The 20,340-nt window shown below is 34.5% G+C and overlaps 2 protein-coding genes across 5 annotated transcripts in view; both read left to right on the top strand.

The window, feature by feature from the left end:
• LOC113495472 (carbohydrate sulfotransferase 11-like) overlaps positions 1-20,340 on the top strand; it is a 602,728-nt gene that overhangs the window by 136,371 nt on the left and 446,017 nt on the right. The window lies entirely within an intron of this gene.
• Positions 11,731-20,340, top strand: part of LOC113495462 (cAMP-specific 3',5'-cyclic phosphodiesterase) — a 301,983-nt gene continuing 293,373 nt past the window's right edge. The window contains exons 1-2 of one of the 3 annotated variants that reach the window (XM_026874205.1): positions 11,731-12,021; positions 16,226-16,822. The gene's annotated coding sequence lies outside the window, so the exon portion shown is untranslated. The remainder of the gene's footprint in view (positions 12,022-16,225; positions 16,823-20,340) is intronic. The other 2 variants (XM_026874206.1, XM_026874207.1) reach the window with 2 other exon arrangements.

The following is a 20,340-nucleotide window of genomic DNA, read 5'->3' on the forward strand; positions in this document are numbered from 1 at the left end:
GAGATTTCGGTATAAGCAAGCTTTGGGTATGTATTTTTCCAATTTTAAGTATGGTAAGGTACATAATATGTTAGTAGCGTTCTTTTCATTCTTCTCTTTGAATTTTCTATTATCATTTAATTATCTTTTGGTTCTGTAATAGCAATTTTTATAGTCGAAAACAAGTAAGTAAGTCTGTTGTGAGTAATGTCATGACTGTACGAGTAAATGAAGTGAAAAACGCTACAAACCTTTAACATAAAAACGTCTTGACAAGCAAGTGACTTTGTTCTTGTTTTTCAATTAAGTATTAAAATGAACAATTTATTATAATATAGATGGGAGGGGTCGGATTCTTTTCATCTTTTCAGGCTCGACAAAGCATCGAAACTAGGTCCACGTCTGTGAAAAACTAATTTCAAGGTTCATTTGCCAGGTGAGTTAAGAGAGTTGTTCACGAAATATTTATAAAGTGTAACAAAAACGGTTGTCCTGCTATGAACATCTATAATAGAGGACAAATACGGGCTCTGGTGTTTGTGTTACTCTGTTTTTTTTTTAATTTTAATAGGGAGTAGTGTTCAGAACCCTAGCACTGACATTAAAGACAAGTGTTTAAGTTATTTTTTTTTTGACTTTCGAATGTTACTCATAGCCCTAAGCTCAGATCAAGTTTGTAGCGATCGAATTAAAAAGAAAACATACGCTCAAATTTCATTATCCTTCTTCCGAATTCGAAGTCGGGAAACAAGGCTTTTATTGTGCCGAAGTATTTCCATGGGTTCCACGTGTACCTAACACAGTTCGTACCAAAATTAAGAAACTGAACGGAATTCTTTTCAATTGTTATAAATAGGCGATGTTGAAAGAGGGGTAACAAGCTTTTGTGAAAGTATCTGCTTCCCTATTGTTATGTTAACATTTTTTATCTGTTGAAGCTCGGTAAAAATAAAATTTAGACAGTATACAAGCCCGGTATCGCTGTTTTGTGTTTTCAGTTACTAAATAATACGCGCCGTTATTTGTTTGGCGTTTCATTTTTCTGATACAGACAGGTGAAATGTTGATGTGGTTAATAGACGTTCTAGCTATGTATGTACGTTGTTAATTTATATTATTATCTGCTAATAAGTTCTTCCAGTAGTGTGGGTGTAGAGCATAAAATATTGAAAAAGTGTCAACAGTTAGTGCTACTTACTATTTTTTTAGGAAAACGAAAATCAATAGTTATAGACTGTGAAAAAAGATGTCTTATGCGGCATTGAAAAATATGTCAGTTTTGTCATTACAGCAAGGATGAAAGTAAAAAATCCAATCCAATCTTGTACCTACAATAAATCAATGTGTATTCTCGCCGGGCAAAGGTATTTTGTTATACATCCACTTTACGCCTTGTCGATATCTAGTTGACTGTAATAAAGGGACCCTGTTGTCATTGATATTTAATATTGGACCTAATAGTACGTTAACATGAGTTGACGTTAGATACCAAGGAGTATTAGGTTACATGCGCAGAATAAAATTGAGATTTTCTAAGCAAAACTAGTTTCGTTTATCATTGTATTTTATACAATATACGCCCCGCTATTTCGCTCGCATTTTTCTCATGTCTCCGATTTTCAATATAGTCTGGTTTGCTGAAAAAATCAAAACAATTCTGATGAAAACATAAAACGTGTTAGGCATAGAGGCAACGCTGATAATCCGGTTGTTTAGGACAAAAACAACGCAAAACCAATCGATCCTTAACGTATAAAACCTCGTAATGATGGCACTTCATCATCTCTGTGTTAACGCGTTTAATTTCAATGCAGTTTTTGTCAAAGCGATTCCGCTAATGCGTACGTCATTAAAGGTTCCCTACATTTTTTGTTTAACTTCGCATTGTATAGCGATTTTATGGTTTTTGCCGTGACAATTGCAAATGAATGATGTGTTTATAACGTTCAGTCTAATCACGTCGCAATCCTGTACAACAGTCACGTATTTTTCGTCTTATTTCAAATCTAAGAGATTCAAAAGAACTGTATTTTTGTGAAAGTAATCATTTCCAAGATTTCCTTTTATTTAACTTTTATTATTTCGTTTCGATTTTTCATCTCATTTTTATTTTTTTATTGTGTTTGGTACTTTTGTTGGAAACATGTAACATTTGACAAATGCTTAGTTTTCTACATTAGTTCCATATAAAAGTCAACATAGTTACTCATCTTTTTCCTTGCATAACTTTAACACATTTGTAAATTAAAATAAGTGCTAAATGTAAAGTTAAACACTGAAAAATAGGGTTTTCTGCTGGACTATGACTGCTTGGCTATGAAAAAAGGATAATTTAATAGTGAGAAGTGGACAACGACTTCGTTCTGCCCCCGACTACAATGAAACAATTATGAATTCACTTTCACTGTAATTTAAATCAAAGTTTAGTTCTTGTTATCTTTTAAAATTTTCATTTGTACTGAAGAACTCCTAGTAGTAATTGTAGATGTTACTATTGTCGTGGATTGACGTTGAGTTTAAATAATTATCTTCAACCGTTTTTTCATTATATCTTTTCCTTGGAGAAATTCCTTCGCAAATGTCAGATTAAATCATAATTTATTTCCATGAAAACGACTGACAGTTGAAAATATGCAGCAAGCTACCTACTACACTAGTCCATTCATATGTATGTTAACAAAACAAAGCTTATTTAAATAATGTCAGCGATTACTATAGAAGGAACCTCTGCCAAAGCAAACACATTGTTTATTTCAAAACAAGTGCGAAAATATGAATTTGTTCGTCGACACGTTTAAACTGTTACGGAGTAATAGTTAAGGACATGTTATTTTAGGGAAATCTTAAAATAATTCTTGAAGTATTTCAAGTTCCCCAACGATAATATTTGTATAAACCGATATATTAGTATTTGTTTAAGCAAAGTCAGCAAAGCTTTCCCATCTTATCGGAATCTGACTGAGATTTGAAAATCAAATAGTACAAAACATCGGCATCGTGTACTTAATATTTTATGCTTTCTGAAACGACGTAAATATTATGGAAGCTGTTAATAACAAATTCTCATAAACTTAACGACTGTGTAACACACTGCGTCCTCAATAAAGTGTCATGTTTAAATCCCTATTTTCAGTTATATCTACGAATGAAAGCAATATTCAAAATTTGAATTCCGATCATTTATAATTCACTGCAATAGTTACACAATATATACACGTAGACATCGATTTATAGATGTATGCGTAAGAGAGTCACGAAGCTACCGTACATAATGTTAGCTCTAAATACCTACAAGTAAAGTGGGCCCCAACAACGCTCCACTGAACGATCCTAGGCTTTAAGGCTTTAATCTCCACGTTTGCCAGGAACCTGTTGTGATGTAAACTGCTTCATACACCTTAAACTTATACTAACTTGCCCCTAAAGGAATACCTTATTCGATATTTTCACAATTATTATCCTTTGTAGCCGAAGCTTCATGGCTTGACTTTTAAATTAGATTATCTGTGCCCGCAGCTCCGCTCAGGTAGATAATTCTTATTACCATGCTGCGCTGGGCACAATCTACTTTTGAAAAATAATTTCATTCTCTTGTTAAATATTAAATTTTTGAAACAATGTCAGGGTTATTAGTTCATTCCAAATTAGAGTACAATATAATGATATAATCTACCAATGGCATACTAGTGGCAAGTTTTTGGGTAGCATAAACGATTTTATATCAATAAAGAAACTGATTCAATATTCATGAAGCTATCCCGAAAAAAATATTCAATTTGCGATAACCCAATCTATCGCGTAGATTTTACAGGTGTGTGGGATTCCGTTATTTTCAGCTTGTCGCTGTCCCAGTGCTGATACAATTTACTATAAGATCTCATATTATTCCACGAGGCCTTGAGTTGCACGATTCCTATCTGTATTTTGCTAATGTCGCACAATCTCAAAATAGCATCGCAGACGGTTTCATATAATACAGAGTTAAGCTTGAGTTGCTTGCTCTTTGATCTAGGATCGCTTTGTGGTTGCTGACAGTATATTAACACTTTGATTAAATTGATTAGTTAACTCGGACGTAATTCTGTAGCAATAATGCTAGGTTTATCTAGATTGCTGGCTAAGATTAAATCGGCCGCCATCCGTCCTTTAGTAAGCGGCTATAAATCCGTGTTCCGGGGTAACAAAGCACGTGACACAGATGGTTGACACTGAAGAACGGACGTTTGTGTACCTAGGAAAAGATAGGAAACGTCGCAAATTTATTCTTTTTTTTAAATAAAATATACAACCTCTATCAATTTATCCACAGGGCAGGTATATTAAAGGACGATAGATCACCACGTGTAGCGTTGCGTACAAAAAGCGTGTGTAAACTAAAACCACTGTCACTGGGATCCAGTGACAACCATTTATCTTATCCACTCGGTAGATCTATGAACGAATTATTCACGAGTTTCGCAGCTGTCATTTGTTTTCCACTATGATAAATACTTTGCCGTTTTATTTGCCAACTCGAAATGTTTCCTTTACGTAATAATGGGAAAATTGTTTTAGATTTCGTGCCGATATGGAAAACTTATGTATTAGCTGCTTAACATTCACGGTATTATGGCAATACCTTTAGGAAGGGTCGATTATAGCTTTGGTAAAATGTTTTGAATCCAAGCTTATTGCGTACTTTGTTTATAAATAAGTATCTGTATTATGTTGATATTCTTTTAAGGCTTTATAAGGTATTTTAATACTTAGACTATATCCTAAATTGTTACATAAAGTTAAAAAGTAGGTTAAGTGGTTCGGTATTAAAAACTTTTTGAAAGAGCATTTCAACTCAGACCAATACAGTGAAAAATTTTTTGTTCATTTTAATAATTCAAAATTGAACTCGAATTTTAAACAAAATACATACGGATTTTAAGCTTTATTTTAGTTAAAAGTACGTTTTCAAGCGAAAACCGGATCTAGATAAGAAAACCTTTCCAACCTAGTTCTGGTAACTACTACCACTTCCCGAAACAAAACTAATGTAGGTTCAAAAACGAGACGGAGGATTACACTGCGTATAACGGCATCTCGCTCCCCCAGCTACTTACTACAGATTACTCCAAAATCTGTCGGTAGACCCCATGTGTCAAGCTTAAATGCATAAATGTGATTTTTAATGCAAAACACTTCGTATACCCCAAAAATTGCAGCATATAGAACTGTATATTTAAAAAAAAAAACTTTTTTCAGAACAGCAGACAGATTAACATTATATTAAATTCTTATGTAGAAACCCGCACCAAAGCCGTAACATTGGCAGCTCTTGATCTAAGTATTTCCTTTCCGCTAGAACAACAATTACTCGTTCCCGTGCAATACTCGTGCCCCTATTCAGTGGTCTACGGCAATCATACTTACAATAGGTGGTAGCCTGATTGCCATCGGGGGAAATATGTGTTGTTAGCAATGTTTTATTATATACTGCTTTTCAATGTGTCAGTTCGAATATTGATATTCAGTTGTTCGGATCTTTATTGCTTAGTGTGATACAAGTCAAGGTTTTTACTCCCTTTAATAATATTATATTTAGAAACGCTCACAATTTTAGTTTCGTAATAGATATTTTAGAAGTTCACTTTCCTTAGTATCGCTTTTGTACGGTTGTGGTAAGATTTAAATTCACCAAGTATTTGTTATTTATTATTAATATGAGGTTTGATGTCAGTTTGTCTAGCCCAGGATGAGCCATATGGAAAGATAAGACTCATCCAGTTATTCCATACATTTTCTGAAACCATAGAAATACAAACGCCTTTCCTAGAAATACAATTCTCAGCTCTTGATCTCTCACCACATACGGAATAAGCGTGAGTTATGCCCCTATAACACTAAAAACTATAGCTGGCATGTGATAAAAGCTCTGTCTAGACGCAGACGTTATTTGCCGTAAATATCATATGAAAGCTATGGTTTATTAACGTGAGCTTCGCAGTTTAAATCTTCGTGATGAGGCCGTGACGGGGCCAACAATTAGTCGCCGTGACGACAGTTATTACAGTTCTGGGGGCTGACCGCAACGTCTTAAAGTAGTTTTTTCAGTTATTGAAGCGAGATAGAACTATAAGCTGCGTAGAGCGGCGTCTCTCTTCCACTCCTACAGTAATATTATTTCGTGAGGTGGTCGAAGGTCTTCGGGCTGAGCTAAGTCGTAGATTTAGTAAACAAGTATTGTAGGAAATCTCAGTTCATTCTCAGCTCTGCACACAATACACAGACAGGGGAATAATGTCGGCGCATGATTGTTTGTTTAACACCAATACCAACGAAATTGTACACCTTGTTTTCTGCTGGGTTTTTCCGACTCCAAAATAAAAGGATAAAACAACACGATACAAGACAAATATTTTTTGTAAGATATTTATCAATTTGTCTGTATTTTTTGGAAAGATAGAAAATGGGGCAAACCTTAACAATACGTTTATTCGGAAATCAATAGTACCTATCTAGGTATCGTATATTGTGGATAATGGATATGAAACTATAGATGTTTCATTTTGCCTCGTAAAACATGAACACTAAAAACATTTCTCTCAGAGTGGGAAGCTAGTGAATGTATAAAATTAATATTTAAATGACTGGTTTCACAAAGAGGCCATTAGGCTTCGTATACACTATCAAGCCAGCGTAATGCTCGTTGTTATATCAAGAAATAAGCGTATTTACACAACCAATATCGCTAATGACTACGGCAAATACGGGATTAATTAACATTTAACCTAAAACTACAAATGTAATATTAATGTTTGTAATTTTACGTGATGGAGTATGATTGGAAAGATTCATTGCATTACACGTGATATCAATTATATAAACAACACTGATACATAATATCTTTACATGTTTTGTATATACTAGCTAACGTTGTGTGCATTTTATAGTTTTAAGCTAATAGAATAAATCGTATAATATAAAGAATGAATGAAAGAACAAACTTATGCTTTTTGTGATAAGAACTACAATACCAGCAACATTGAGAAAATTGTATTATTATTATGCAAATTTAACTAACTTACAATCAGAAACTTTTGCTATTTTAAAATCAACCTGAATGCCACAAGAAACCTTAATCTGCATATCAAATGTTAATATATACGTATTTTAAACACATCCTTAATATATACCAACTTAACGAACACAATTCTCGATTACAGCATAAAAAACTGAATAAAAATATCCAGGTAGGTAGGTACGAGTACATCGTATTCAGATAAATCGGATACGAAAATTTTCCAGCAACGCAAGCAACGTAAATGTATTTCCATTCAGGTAGATTATTTAAAAATATTAAAAGGGATCGTATCGCATTAAACCGGGCTGTTTTCATATCGTACAAATGAACTCTCCCGCCATCGCCGTAATGTGCTTTGATGATATTTGGTTATTCATTAATCATGGGACCGAAAAACGCGAGCAGTTGTAAACAGGTTGGCATCAGTGTAATGAGTGTCCTTTATTTACTTTTGTGTAAATGCCATTTAACTGTTGCTAATTTATACAAGCTAAATTTCCATACGAAAAGTAACACAAAGTGTGTGAAAATCCCTGTCCCATCCTTTAAGGACATAGAACTGACTTCACGAACGTAATAAAAAAATATTAAATGAAAACTAGACCTTCATCTAACATCAAAACATACCTATTTATTTATTACAGCCTTTCCTAGATGTTGTTATTTATTACTTTTCACTGCTATTATATGTCATCCTAAAATTCTGTTTAAAATTAATGACATTGATCGGGGAAAATCTCTATTTTCCAATAAATAATACATATTGTATAATAATATTACACTTATCTAATGCGCATCCTCTTTTCTGAAATATTGATATATCGCCATAAAGCTGTTTCAAATACAAACTTGAATTCCAATCTCGTGCAAGCGACCGCACTCACATGCAAAGTCTATATGGATTGACCAACAAATATGGCGGCGAAGTTTTTCACTTCGAACCGCGAACAATCTAGCTCAAGCTTCACAACAGTATATTGTGTGTCAACAGCGATGACGACGAATAGGAAATAAATAATGTTCTAACGTGACTAAAGTCCAAACTAATTTGAAGTAATTTGCTCTAGCCATTACTATTTCATTACATGTCACGGTATTATATATTGCAGGAATAGTTTAGACGAATATTCTATTCAGTGTTCAATAAACATGGCTACTACTACGAGTAAACGATTCGATACCGGTACAGATTCACGTCAATGTGAACACACCGTGATTTATTAATTCATGAATCATCTACAGACTAATAACAGACAATTACCTTTGCCTTCATATCATTCATCTCATAAAAACTACTACGTTTGTCCGAGTTCGATCTTAGTTATAAATAGTGATCGATTTGGCGGGCAAATTGACAATACTAGTGATGCTATGGTGACTAGTGATGCGCGATAGCGAGTTCGGATAGTTTTGTGGACCGACGAAAAGTTTTTACACGGGCGGTGTCCAATTGATTTCATCAATCACTGTGTTCGTTCAACTGAACTCTCGACCTAAAATAAATGTGAAAATTGAATTCACCTCCTCTCGTCTTTTAGGTTACGTTTTTTATTTGTTTTTATCAAGATTATTAATATTGTTTACATATATATTTTTGACAAATGAGTTTCATTCTAGGCATTCTTTGTAAATCGAATTATTTAGGGAGCAAAAAAGTGTAATTTAGATTATGTTCAAGAGCTCTGACACGATTTTTCGAAAAAAATACGGGTAGTGTAATATGTGAGAATTTCAGAAAACCGTATTTTCCTTTAAGATTTTACTTCTGGTTACACTAAACCCAATAATGTTGCTTATCTGTGAATGATGATGTGTGTAATAAATAAATTAAATACCGGTTTTATTTTTATCTTTTAGTGTAAACGTAACTATCTCTGTTATTGCAAATTGGAATGTTGAGACAAATCTACATTTAAGAAAACTCTTTTCTAAAGTATCGTCTTTGTATACGTCTCTTAATAAAATAAATATGAATGAGCCACTATTTTACATCGAATAAAGCCCAGTATACCTTTTATAATTATTGGTTTCAATTTTCCTTAGTTCCATATACTAAATACCCTTACATTTACCCAGTTACTAGTTACTTTGTCGCTAGATCCTGCCAATGATGCTCTTAATCCAATTAGCCGCCTTTTACGACACCCACAGGAAGTCACGGGCTGGTCGATTAATGGCTAGCGTACGTAGCAAATTAAGCTCAAGATATGCAATACTTAGTAGGAAATTCGTTTATACCAACTTGTTTTTATTCGAGAACGGTGTAAATTCATACCTATTTGAATATAATTAAGGGTTATTATCGTCTATTACGCTACGTTGTGGAAACGGAAAATTTTGCATTGTTTTTGTCTTAGCAATTTTTCCTCTAGTATTTTACGGACCTTTTTGTTTATGTCACAAAAGTCAGGAGATTTTGCCCGAGTTTCAAGTCCGCAACCATTAAAGGAGAGAATTGAAAAAGTCACTGCGGCAAACAATTCAACATGTGGTTTCGTTTATCGAATTCTCTCACACAAAGAAATTCCAGTCTCAACTGTTTAGAACTCTGATAGAATAAGCAGACATGTATTATCAATTTAATTATTTTTGTTTGTGAAAATTATGGTTATCGATAAAATATTGTCGATAATAATCTCATAGTTGCACAACACTAGGGAACGGGTGGCCCTGTTTAGATGCGGGGCCGTCATTGCGTTACACGCGCCGAGTGCGAATTAGCACACATACATTCACATGCAGATACTTTTTACGATTCTTTAGTACTATTTTTACTGAAAGAAATGTAGGTAATTACTGTTCCATTGATGCTGCGGCTTTGACTTACGCAATTTGAGATTTTATGCTATAAAAATGTAGAGTAGCTCTGTTTTAGTTTACTCTTAAAATTGAATGTTGCCTTATTTTCAATTTCAGTTTCAAAATCACCATTCTTGAGGAGATTTTCCTCCCAACACATTTAATACAGGGTTTAGGCACTTTATTTCTTGAATAAACTATCTCAGAAAATACAAATATTTTCATAGTCAGAAGAAAACAGGATCAATCTCATCCAGTATTCAACAGAGTTCTCAAGAAGCGAGGGCCACCGGCGCTCGCTACACTAAATTCTCTAAAAGCAATCTTAGCACAGTGTTAATGCATTGAAGCGGTATCACCTCCTTGAGATGTCTCCCAAAATCGATTAGATCGATTCGATTCCTACCGAAATGTTTACTGTTTTTCTAGAGCATCGACATAAAAAGATATTGGCGTTTGGCGTGTATCGGCGCCAGGCCTCATACATACTTGATGTAGGAGAAAGCTGTAGTTGTTTAAAGTTTTATAGGTATGCGATATATGAGGTCGAATGTGACAGCCTAATTACGAATATTTAAAGAGATGTAGAGTTATATTTATTGGCATATCACCGTATCACGTTTGATATCCGAGCTGACGGATCGATATTCCTTTCCGTATTCCCTCGGCTCCACAGGAGCAAACAAATTGTATCCTGTTTCATATAGATATAGACAAAAAAAAATATGCATATATCAGCCAGTTCTAATTATCAAGTTATAATTTTATGACACTACACAAAACACCTTTTCAGTAGTCTATAATCTTTGTAAATAAATATTACAGGTTTATAAAACGTCTCGATATTATTTCAAATTATTTTTGAATTACCATCACTTCCGATTTAATAAAATGGAACCCCGTCGTGACAGGATTAGCTCTACACTGATGAATTTCAAACGACGACATTAACGTTTTAATGAAATCTTTGCATAAAAGAATTGTGCTCGCTTCTGAAAGGAACTACTGAGTAGACTATGTATTAATAAATGTCTGAAAATAATACTGCGGTAAAACAAAACATGCTCAAATTATTTTAATAAATAAACTCACCTTCACTAAGGACATCAACGTTCTACGTTAATATATTAAATTCTATATTTGTGTTCCCTATTAACAAGTTCGTACCTAATACGCATATTTGGGTATCGACTTATTTCTGTATAGCTCTTTTTGGCACTCCCCTCGACCTTGCCCGAGTTGGCGTATGCTCCGTTAGTACGGGCATGGCGAAAATCAAACCCCTTAATAATTAAAACTATACCCGTCTCTGTAGCTCTCCACAACCCTCTTTAGCTGCTTTTGAATGTGCTCAGCAAATTTTTTTACGTATTTTAATTTATTTTAGATCTTTGCTGAATAATTCGTATCAAACGATTTAATTAATATATTCATTTATCAACGTGATTTTTCTGAATAAACATGAAAACATTTATAATTTTGCTTGGCCATTTACGCGAGCTTGGAAAATTATACAACGAATTTTGTTAGTAATAACCAAAGTCTCACTGGAGCCATAGATCATAATGGTCTAAATGAGTGCACGGCTAAAATACGTTCACGGCCAAACAACAAGGCACAGGCACGTTCAATAGTGACATAACATCGAAACGACCCAAAGCATAGGAAAGGCCACGCAGCATCTCTATCTCTAGCGTCTACGTAACGTCGACGGGATCGCTTCGCGGGGTGAAAACCCTTTTGCGGTCGTACAAAAACATAAGTGACTCTGCGTGAACAAGGTAAATAGGAATCAAGACAGAAGGTTCAAGGGCTAGAATCGTAGGTAGAGCGCGCGAGCGGCGAGTATGTTCGTCCTGCTCGCTCGGCGCCCTAGGCTGCGACGCGCAGTGACGCTCCAGTCGCGGTCTGCCGGCCGTCGCGACGCTCGGGGCCGCTCCGCCGCCGCGCCGCCTCGCGCCTTGCCGCCTCGCCGCGTATGTAGCCGACGTGTGAGATGCACTGCTGAGCACCAGCTCGCTTCTCTCGCCGACTCAGCCCCGCGGCTCAACTCTTGTGATCCGACAGTGCAGTGTGCCACTGGGGCATTGTTTGATGTTTGTATGTTTTCAATATACGGCTCATCAGTGACAAATTAGATTTCCCTTCAGTTTTTATTATCTAACGGACTGGATACACACGCGATTTTGGTATGCTATCGAATCACTCGGAACACACTTAACCATGTATAGATTTAGGAGTATATTATGTACGCTTGAAGCGATCATTGTAACGAGTTACGACACACAAGATAACAGTTTAATCCAAATATCACGCAGTACAACATGCATTAGCGCTTTGCGCAGCGTTACTTACGAGTACTCAAATGTGTAAAATATATTTCCGTTTAAGTGTCAAGGTCCTTTAAACACGCAATGTTGTGTAAAAACTATGTTTGGTGAATTGAAGATTACCTAATATCCTCCATTTTATTTTTAAGCTGTATTCTGGTACTGTCCAGTTTTAGCAGATCGGAATAATGCAAAAATTCAAATTATGAATACAATAAAATCAAGACATTTCAGGAAACGAAATTTTCTTACATTTAAGTCACATTGAAGGTATTGATTTTAGGAACAACTTGTTGAATGTTTGTTGGTTCATTGCGATATAATAAATATTAATATACGTCACCTACTCGTATCTAAATCAAAATGCTTAATTTTGATTTAGATACGTACGTACCAGCTCTTACGTACATTCACAAACAATTTCTGTATTTAGATATTTTTTATACAACAATAAAGTATCTGAGGCAGCAGCTGAGAACATGCTCTCACAACAGCTGCACACTTCCTTTTGCCATCTCTAAGATAATTAATCTCACTAGGTAAGAAAAAGTCAATCAATTATGAAAGACACTTCGCGTGATATACATCATAAGATAATCTCAAAATATTTCTTATTTTTATCGTTTCCTGTCATCAGTTTGTTCAAACATCGTGCTTGATGTATTTTTAGTGAATGTCGTGCTATTCGTTTCACGTCCGTGGTCATTTTATTTGTTTTAACATTAAAATGTTACTAATCGACCATGAAACTGAATACGTCAATGTCAAACATAATTTTCTTGTACCACTAATCAATACGACGTCGTTTTCATTTTATCGTTAATCAAAAATGATATTTTATAGAAGTTAAAATTACATTAAAATACATTTTATAAAACTGTTTTGCACGTGTAATAAGGTAATAGCAGTCGGTAAAACAACTTAGTTTTCGCGTTACTACGGCTGATAATAAGATTAGATCGCGATAATGTTAATGCAGTAATTAGATTGTACGTATGACGATGTAAATACAAATAAAAGGTTTTAGCGTTGCCCGTGATAAGAATAATTTAATTAGGTTATAGGGAAATGCATTATGCAAACATACATTTGACAGTTATCGATCCGTTATGTTCTGTATTTTGTTTTGCAAATAGTGAATTTGTAATATTTCGTGCGTAAAATTCCGTGTACAAAAGTGAGTCTTTTAATTCTAGGCTTTAATCATCAAGTACAGTTATGGTAACCAATTTAAGTAATACATTGACGCAACATGATGTATCTAGTTGTGTCCCCATGTGACGTGCGGAGCTGCTACACAATTGAAACCAGCGAACGCTCAACGAGTAGTAATTGTTTGTGCCGATCGCTATTGGTGCGAGCAATTCCTTACGCAGACCATAATAATATCAATTATTTCTCCTGTTCTATACCTCGTTGTATAAATGAAAATGTGTCTCGATCAGCGTGTATCTGACCATAATAGAAACGAGGAAGCTATTGACGAGTTAGCATCATCACAATGTTCCCAATGATTATTGTGTTATTATGATGTCTTTACCAGTTCATTGCGATAAGAGTCTGTTATATCAAGTGTGTTTAGGTTCTGGTCACCAAAATTGAGCTAAAATATACGGTTAAAGACTCATGTTTGGAATTTATAGAAATTTTAACTGAAAAATGATCACAGCGTACTTTGAATTCGCCTACAATTTATGCGTACTTGCTTTTGTTTTATGCTTCTTTTAGATTCTTTCGTTTTGAGAATATTGGCGCCAGCTATAAACTGAAGAAATAAAACTTTGACGTTTTATAGACAATCGGTTAAGGTACAATTTATTCGTATAAATACGACATTCGCAATGAAATGACAGTTTTCGTAATTGTTTTTTTAGAACTAACGCACGTAGAAGGTATCATTAGTTAATGTCTGCAGTTAAATGAAATCCTGAATTCTATGTAGTTTTATTTAATGTAAAACAAGTTCCTCAGTGCGTTTAAAGAGTCTTTAATGTTATCTGTCTCTACAATACACCGTAAATGTGAAAAAATAGCATTCAACATAAAGGTCATTTAACTGATTTAGAAACCGCAAATATTTCTTTTTTTATTGAAATATTTAATTTATTAATAGAAAAGTATCAAACAGCATCTGATTGAAAAATATTTTTTTCACACCTTAAAATAGGAAACTGATTTATTTATTGAACATTAATTAATCAAATTTATGCCCATCAAACAAAGTTAAAGCCACAGAAGTAGGTATTGCTTTTAAATTATATCGGTCCAATTAGTGTAGGTATTATACCGGAACCTCATTAAAATAATTATCTTCATTTAGTGGATTGATTGATTTGAATATATTTCATTCGACTAAAGTAATTAATTGTTGATTATTAAATTTATTTTATTTACCATCGTTACGCAAGTGATAAAATTCGTGTTTTTGTCACTGAAATTTTTAGTTTCACATCCTTGATAATTTTTTTAATAATTTATAAACAAAACTCACGAATCCTATAACCATGTTTACTGGCAATTAAGACGATCTTAATCACTTTCACAAAATTTAAATTTTACGTGTGTAACTCAACCGAGATATTTTTCTCTTCTAGGATTCGTCATACTGTTACTTATTAAAGGAAAACACGCTACTTGTGTTCCACCAAAAAACTGTAAAAAATATATTTATATTTCACTTTGACGTCACTGACACAAAATAAAGAACATTAAAATTTATTACTGGATGAACGTCCATAAAACGTTAAGTTTATTAATAAAAAATAAACACTGGTAAAATGTTTTTGTTTACAGCAGTGACTCAGGTGTAGGTAATAACAGATGGGTCCCTTAAGGTTTTTGTAAAACTACATGCTTACGTATTTTAAAACTGTAACTGTCTATATTATCAAATGCGTTCAATAAATTTCAGTAATAAATATTAAATTGCTCAATATTGTCTTGTAAAAAATCAAGGTGTTTTTTGTTAGTAAATTATTACAGAAAACGTATTTAACATGTTCATGCTACATCAGTAGGATACCTCAATGAAGTAAACATCAAATGAGCAGTTCCTTTTTAGCACAAAAACGGTGCACCACATAATCGGGAAATGTTGTTCAAGCAGACCTCGGTAAATTAGTTTAGGCAAGCTTAAGCAAGTAAAAACTCCTTTGATATATCCTCGCCTAGTACCTAACCAAAATCCCTTTACCGTGTATAAAGATTTGTATACAAAATATATAATATAGATTCTACGTTTCCTTATACGAAACTTTGTGATTATGTCTATAGAAATACTTTAAATTACGTTATTGTGAAACTTTTTACAACTTTTCTCGGCCCAACTGTGAAAGTAGTTTTCCATAGAAATTTCCAGAACGAAATTATACGATTGGATCCAGTATTAACTGTACTCATGAATTTAAATCATAATAAATGCTTTCTAAGTTTTTATCCTTTGACAGATCTTAATTTAGAAACTTTTTATCATAACATCAGTCGTATCAGGCCATCAAAATCAGTTCAATGGTTTGCAGAGATAAGTCTTTATCACGTAATCGAAAAGTTAAGACTGTTTTGGAAGAACGTCATGTTGCTTTGCATTTTATATAAAGCACGTACAGTTATCACACACACTCATATAAAGTATGGGTATTATTGAAGTCCGAAAAGCGCGTATATCAAGCCCCAGCTGTTTGTTCGTGTCTCCGCGCATACGTTATCGACGCGCGGTTTCATATTGCTTATTTTAATATTTCAATATGACTGGAGGTGAATTAGGTATGCTCAAAGTGATAGCCTGTGAAGAACTCTGCGACTCATTTTGGCAGTCGGCCAATACGCACATAAAGCAAAACGATACTTTGCTATACATTTTAATCTGCGGACGTATCACATGGCGATGAAATTTTAACGTGTTTATGATTTAGCATCGCAGATATATTAATGTGAATATTGACATATTTATTTTTATTTTGTTTGATATTGCGCGTTGTTAGATGTATCTGTTTAGAGGCATCTGAGTGATTCGATAGCATTAGATGGAATGTTCGAGTTAATCATTATAAATTTTTATTTGTAGCAAGTTGTAATAAACAATTCAGCAATGGGTTAAATCGATCCTTTCGTAATTCTGTGTACGTATGAACTCTACAACGATGCCGATATAGTAGCTCCGATGTAAACAGACAGAAAAGTGAACAAATATATAGGACAATATTAGTTTCCTCTTCAATCCTCTTCTAAACACACGTGTATGAAAGTTTCCCTTCTCTTCATAAAAGTCAACTGACATATCGATACCTTAACTTATCTTAACTTCTAAGCCAACTTTCAAGACTGAACTAGATCTTTTCTGTAACTAATTATACTTATTCTTATAAAAAGTGCCAAATAGAGGAAGATTTCAGTGTTTTTCGGAGTGTATCGACAGCAAGTTGAGTGACGTATCATACGTATGGTGTTGTCGTGTGCGTGCGCATGTTATTGTGTGTCTAGTGAGTGTGTGCGTAGAGCGGCGCGAAGCGTTGGCTCGGGGGCGCGCACGGCTCCAAGGTGGTCGGAGGCGGGGTGTTCCGTTGCTGCGTGCCCTGGTGCGGGGCGCGCGCGGCGGCGCCCGCCGACGACGCCGACTATGCGTTGCGGGAGGGCAGTCCGCAACTCTCACATGATGAATATGGTAAGCCCTGTTTATAACTTTTTTGATCTACTGAGCCGTACGGAATTGACGCACTGAAGTGTAAATTTGACTATCATACATAAACATTGTTGGTTTATTGCGGATTGGGCCGCATTCAGATTCCTTGTATATTGGTAGGATGACATTTTATGCCACGATTACTTATATTATAGCAGAAGGTATACTTTCAATTGTTTAAAATATTTTATATACTGTGTGGAAAATTATTTCTAAACATCGCAATGTTTAATATTGTATACTATTTTTGAACGTAGTATTTTAGTCTTACAATAAATATTATGAAACAGGTTTTGCGCTGTAGAGCAAGTAAAGCTGTAATAATTCATGAGTACCTAAAATGTTGACTTACTCAATATTGTTTTATATAGTATTCCAAATATGGTCTCCATTAAAACTTGAACATTAACATGCAAACTTGATAATGAGCTTGTCTGTTTACGTGTTCAAGTGTACGGAGGGACGAGCTCTTGACACCAGCTGTTACAAACGTCCTGTTGCCCCAACTTCTATCGTATGTTCCAGAGAATTTGCATTCGGGCATACGGATTGCTTGGATTTGCTAACCCCTACAAATTCTCTTTCATCGTAAATGTTCCCTTTTTGGAAAGGACAATTGCGTTTTCTTGTATGTGGACTTTAGTAGTAAAGTTTATTAGATGTTTTTTTTTGTATGACCAAAAGATTTTTAGAAAAACACTCAATCGATCACTGTCACATTAACACAAAAGATTGCTTCCCATTCTTTTTGGAACAAAAAGGTTTATTTAAAGCAAGAATCAATGAATTCCGATGCCTTTTTGTGAAATGAGTTTGAAATGCAAAAGAAACAAGTGGAACTAAAAACTCTTGCTTAAATACTTTTTGGATCCTGAAAGTCTGAATCTTGATTCAGGGTTTTTAGTCGGTGGCAGTACACGAATCGAGCGTAGTTTGCTAAACGACGTTAAATTACTCGCTCAAGTTAAAGGTTACCGAGTAATTAAGAACAAGAAGGTCTTAGTACTTTAGGCCTCGCCTGAAAACTTAATATTACTATTATTACATGTTTGAACTTAATGAAATAGAAACACCAAAAAAATACTCCAAATCAAAGAGATTCGTTTTTTTTTGTTTTAGTTGTTTTCTAAATGCAACAGTATAGTAGGATCAATTTAAATACCAATTTGTACGGGCCATATAATATGATGTAATGTTTTTTTTTCCTGATATAATATTGGTCTATAATACAACCTTTTTCGTACAAACGTCATCGAACCATTGCAGCAAGCGCTGGCCTGAATTTTCGCTTTAGGTTGACCCACTGTTTTCTGCCACACCCATATTAAAAATCTAAATCGATTAGCTGTTGAATCCGGAATTCTGGCATATTGGAAACTAGCTTTTTTGTTATACTGGTAGATATTAGAATTTGAAGTTGTTTTTTTGCATCTAGTTGCATTATTTACCTTGATCAAATGGAGATTGATCTTAATCATGTGGGCAGCTATATGACACAATGTTCAAAACATTTCTCATATAAATTATGAGATAATCAATGTTGGATGTTCTAAACAAGTCTTCATAACAGGCGACAGTTCGTTCAAACTAAAGTTCCGGAACTAATTAAAAGAGCAGCCATAATTCTTCAGTGTTTAATAACCTCACACCTCGCCTTTGTAAATGAATTTAATAGTTTTTTATTTAAAGACTGCAAACCGACGGCAAAAAAGCTCAGGAAAAGGTTGAAAGGTGAATAGAAAAATGTTACGGTTATGATATACTGGAGAATTTCCGTAAAGTTCTTGCACTTGCTTGGCCGCTGTTCGAAAAATATCGATAGCTTTTCGTTATGTTTCTTGAAATATATGCTTCGCACTCTACGTCACCCGCGGCAAAATGTTCGAGAAAGGGTGATACACTTAGCAAGGGGCTCGTTGTTCTGTAAAGGGCGATTTACATCAGACAAGCGAATGCCCAGTTTAACCCCTCTCCTTCAAATTCAATTAATGTAAACAGAAGCAAAACAATAGTTTCTTATTGATTTAATAGTCGCACAGAATATGAAAGGTGAAGACGAATACTTATTTCACTGAAAGACCTAGAAAGAACTATCTTGATAGTGTCTTAATTCGTTATAATATCATCTCTATTATGGTTTTGAGTTTATTTTGGACATTGTAATGTTGCACGGGCTATGCAACTTAATATAATTATGGGTGGGAGTGGTCGCATTTAGCTACACAAACATTAGAGACGGGTCGATGGCAGACTCGCCGCCGCGACCCCCTTCTGTTTACTCTAAATTAAGCCGAGTTTTCAAAACTAAAAGTCGTCGGTTATTATGTAACGCTCTAGTGCTAGAAATGTTTTGTACAGGGTTAAGCTGGTTGGTTTTTAATTAGCCTTTCTAGTGATTTTTGTTTTAGTTTCCTTTTGTGAATGAAACGCATTCAAACAGTGATTCTGTTCAACCAAAAAAGTGTCTTAGCACATTACCTAAATGGGGAAAAAATATCGAATACAAAACATCCTCCTTTTTACCGTTTTTGCTAAACAACGTAACACGTATCATGTAGTGTTTTACTCAATCTGGCTATAACAATTTATATAATACCTCAATTTGCCAATGGTTTAAATATTGCTCGATCATAGATCGGAGTCAATTATAAACTACATGATTCCTAAACCCGATACATCACAGTATTGGGTGTCATAATTCAGTTTAACTGAAGTTTCAGAAATGCTAATGGTAACTCAGTTGCTCTTAGGAGTCAGATTGATTTAATTTTGAAAGTAACAGTAGTTACTCAGTAGTTTAGATTTATTTGAGACGAAGCCCTTCCAGTTCAATCTTTTTTTTGTAATGCTTCCTCGGGGGAGGGAATGGGTATTGTCAGACTGCTGAGTAAACTTGAACCGCCGTGCTACGTCCGTGCTACTAACTACTGCCGAACAGCCCTGTGTCATGTTATAAATTTAAATAATAATATGTACCTTCTAAAATTGCACTAAACTTAAATATTAAATTTCCGAAAACTGTAAGCCCTGACAGGGTAAGAAAGCTAAACTCAAAAAAATTGGCTTTCTCGTAATTGACAAGAACTTTTGATATTAAAGTTTGCCCTTTCTAAATTTTACATGAATACGATTTCTTTCCTTATAACTTTGACGTAAAAATTAAGGCCGGATTTCAAGGCAAATTTTTCTTACACTTTTTAAGTGAAGTGAAAAAAATACTTGTTAAATCTACGTTTTATTGAATTCTGCTGTATGAGAGAATTTGCCATAATTGCATCAGTGTTCGTTTAATATCGATTTAATACATGCCTCCTACTGATTCATTGTTTAAATGCTATATCAACGGTGGCCACGGAATTACCCGCTCCTGCCTCTAATTTCTCAACCGATTAAATTGTCTGAATGCTGATACGTTCACCAAATTACAGTAAACAAAGCGCTCACGTGTTCAAAGCTCGTGCAGGCTCAAACTTTCGATATAAATTGAACCACATAACAAG

Source organism: Trichoplusia ni, chromosome 6 (assembly GCF_003590095.1).
Source record: "Trichoplusia ni isolate ovarian cell line Hi5 chromosome 6, tn1, whole genome shotgun sequence".
In the NCBI taxonomy this organism is placed as follows: Eukaryota; Metazoa; Arthropoda; class Insecta; order Lepidoptera; family Noctuidae; genus Trichoplusia; species Trichoplusia ni.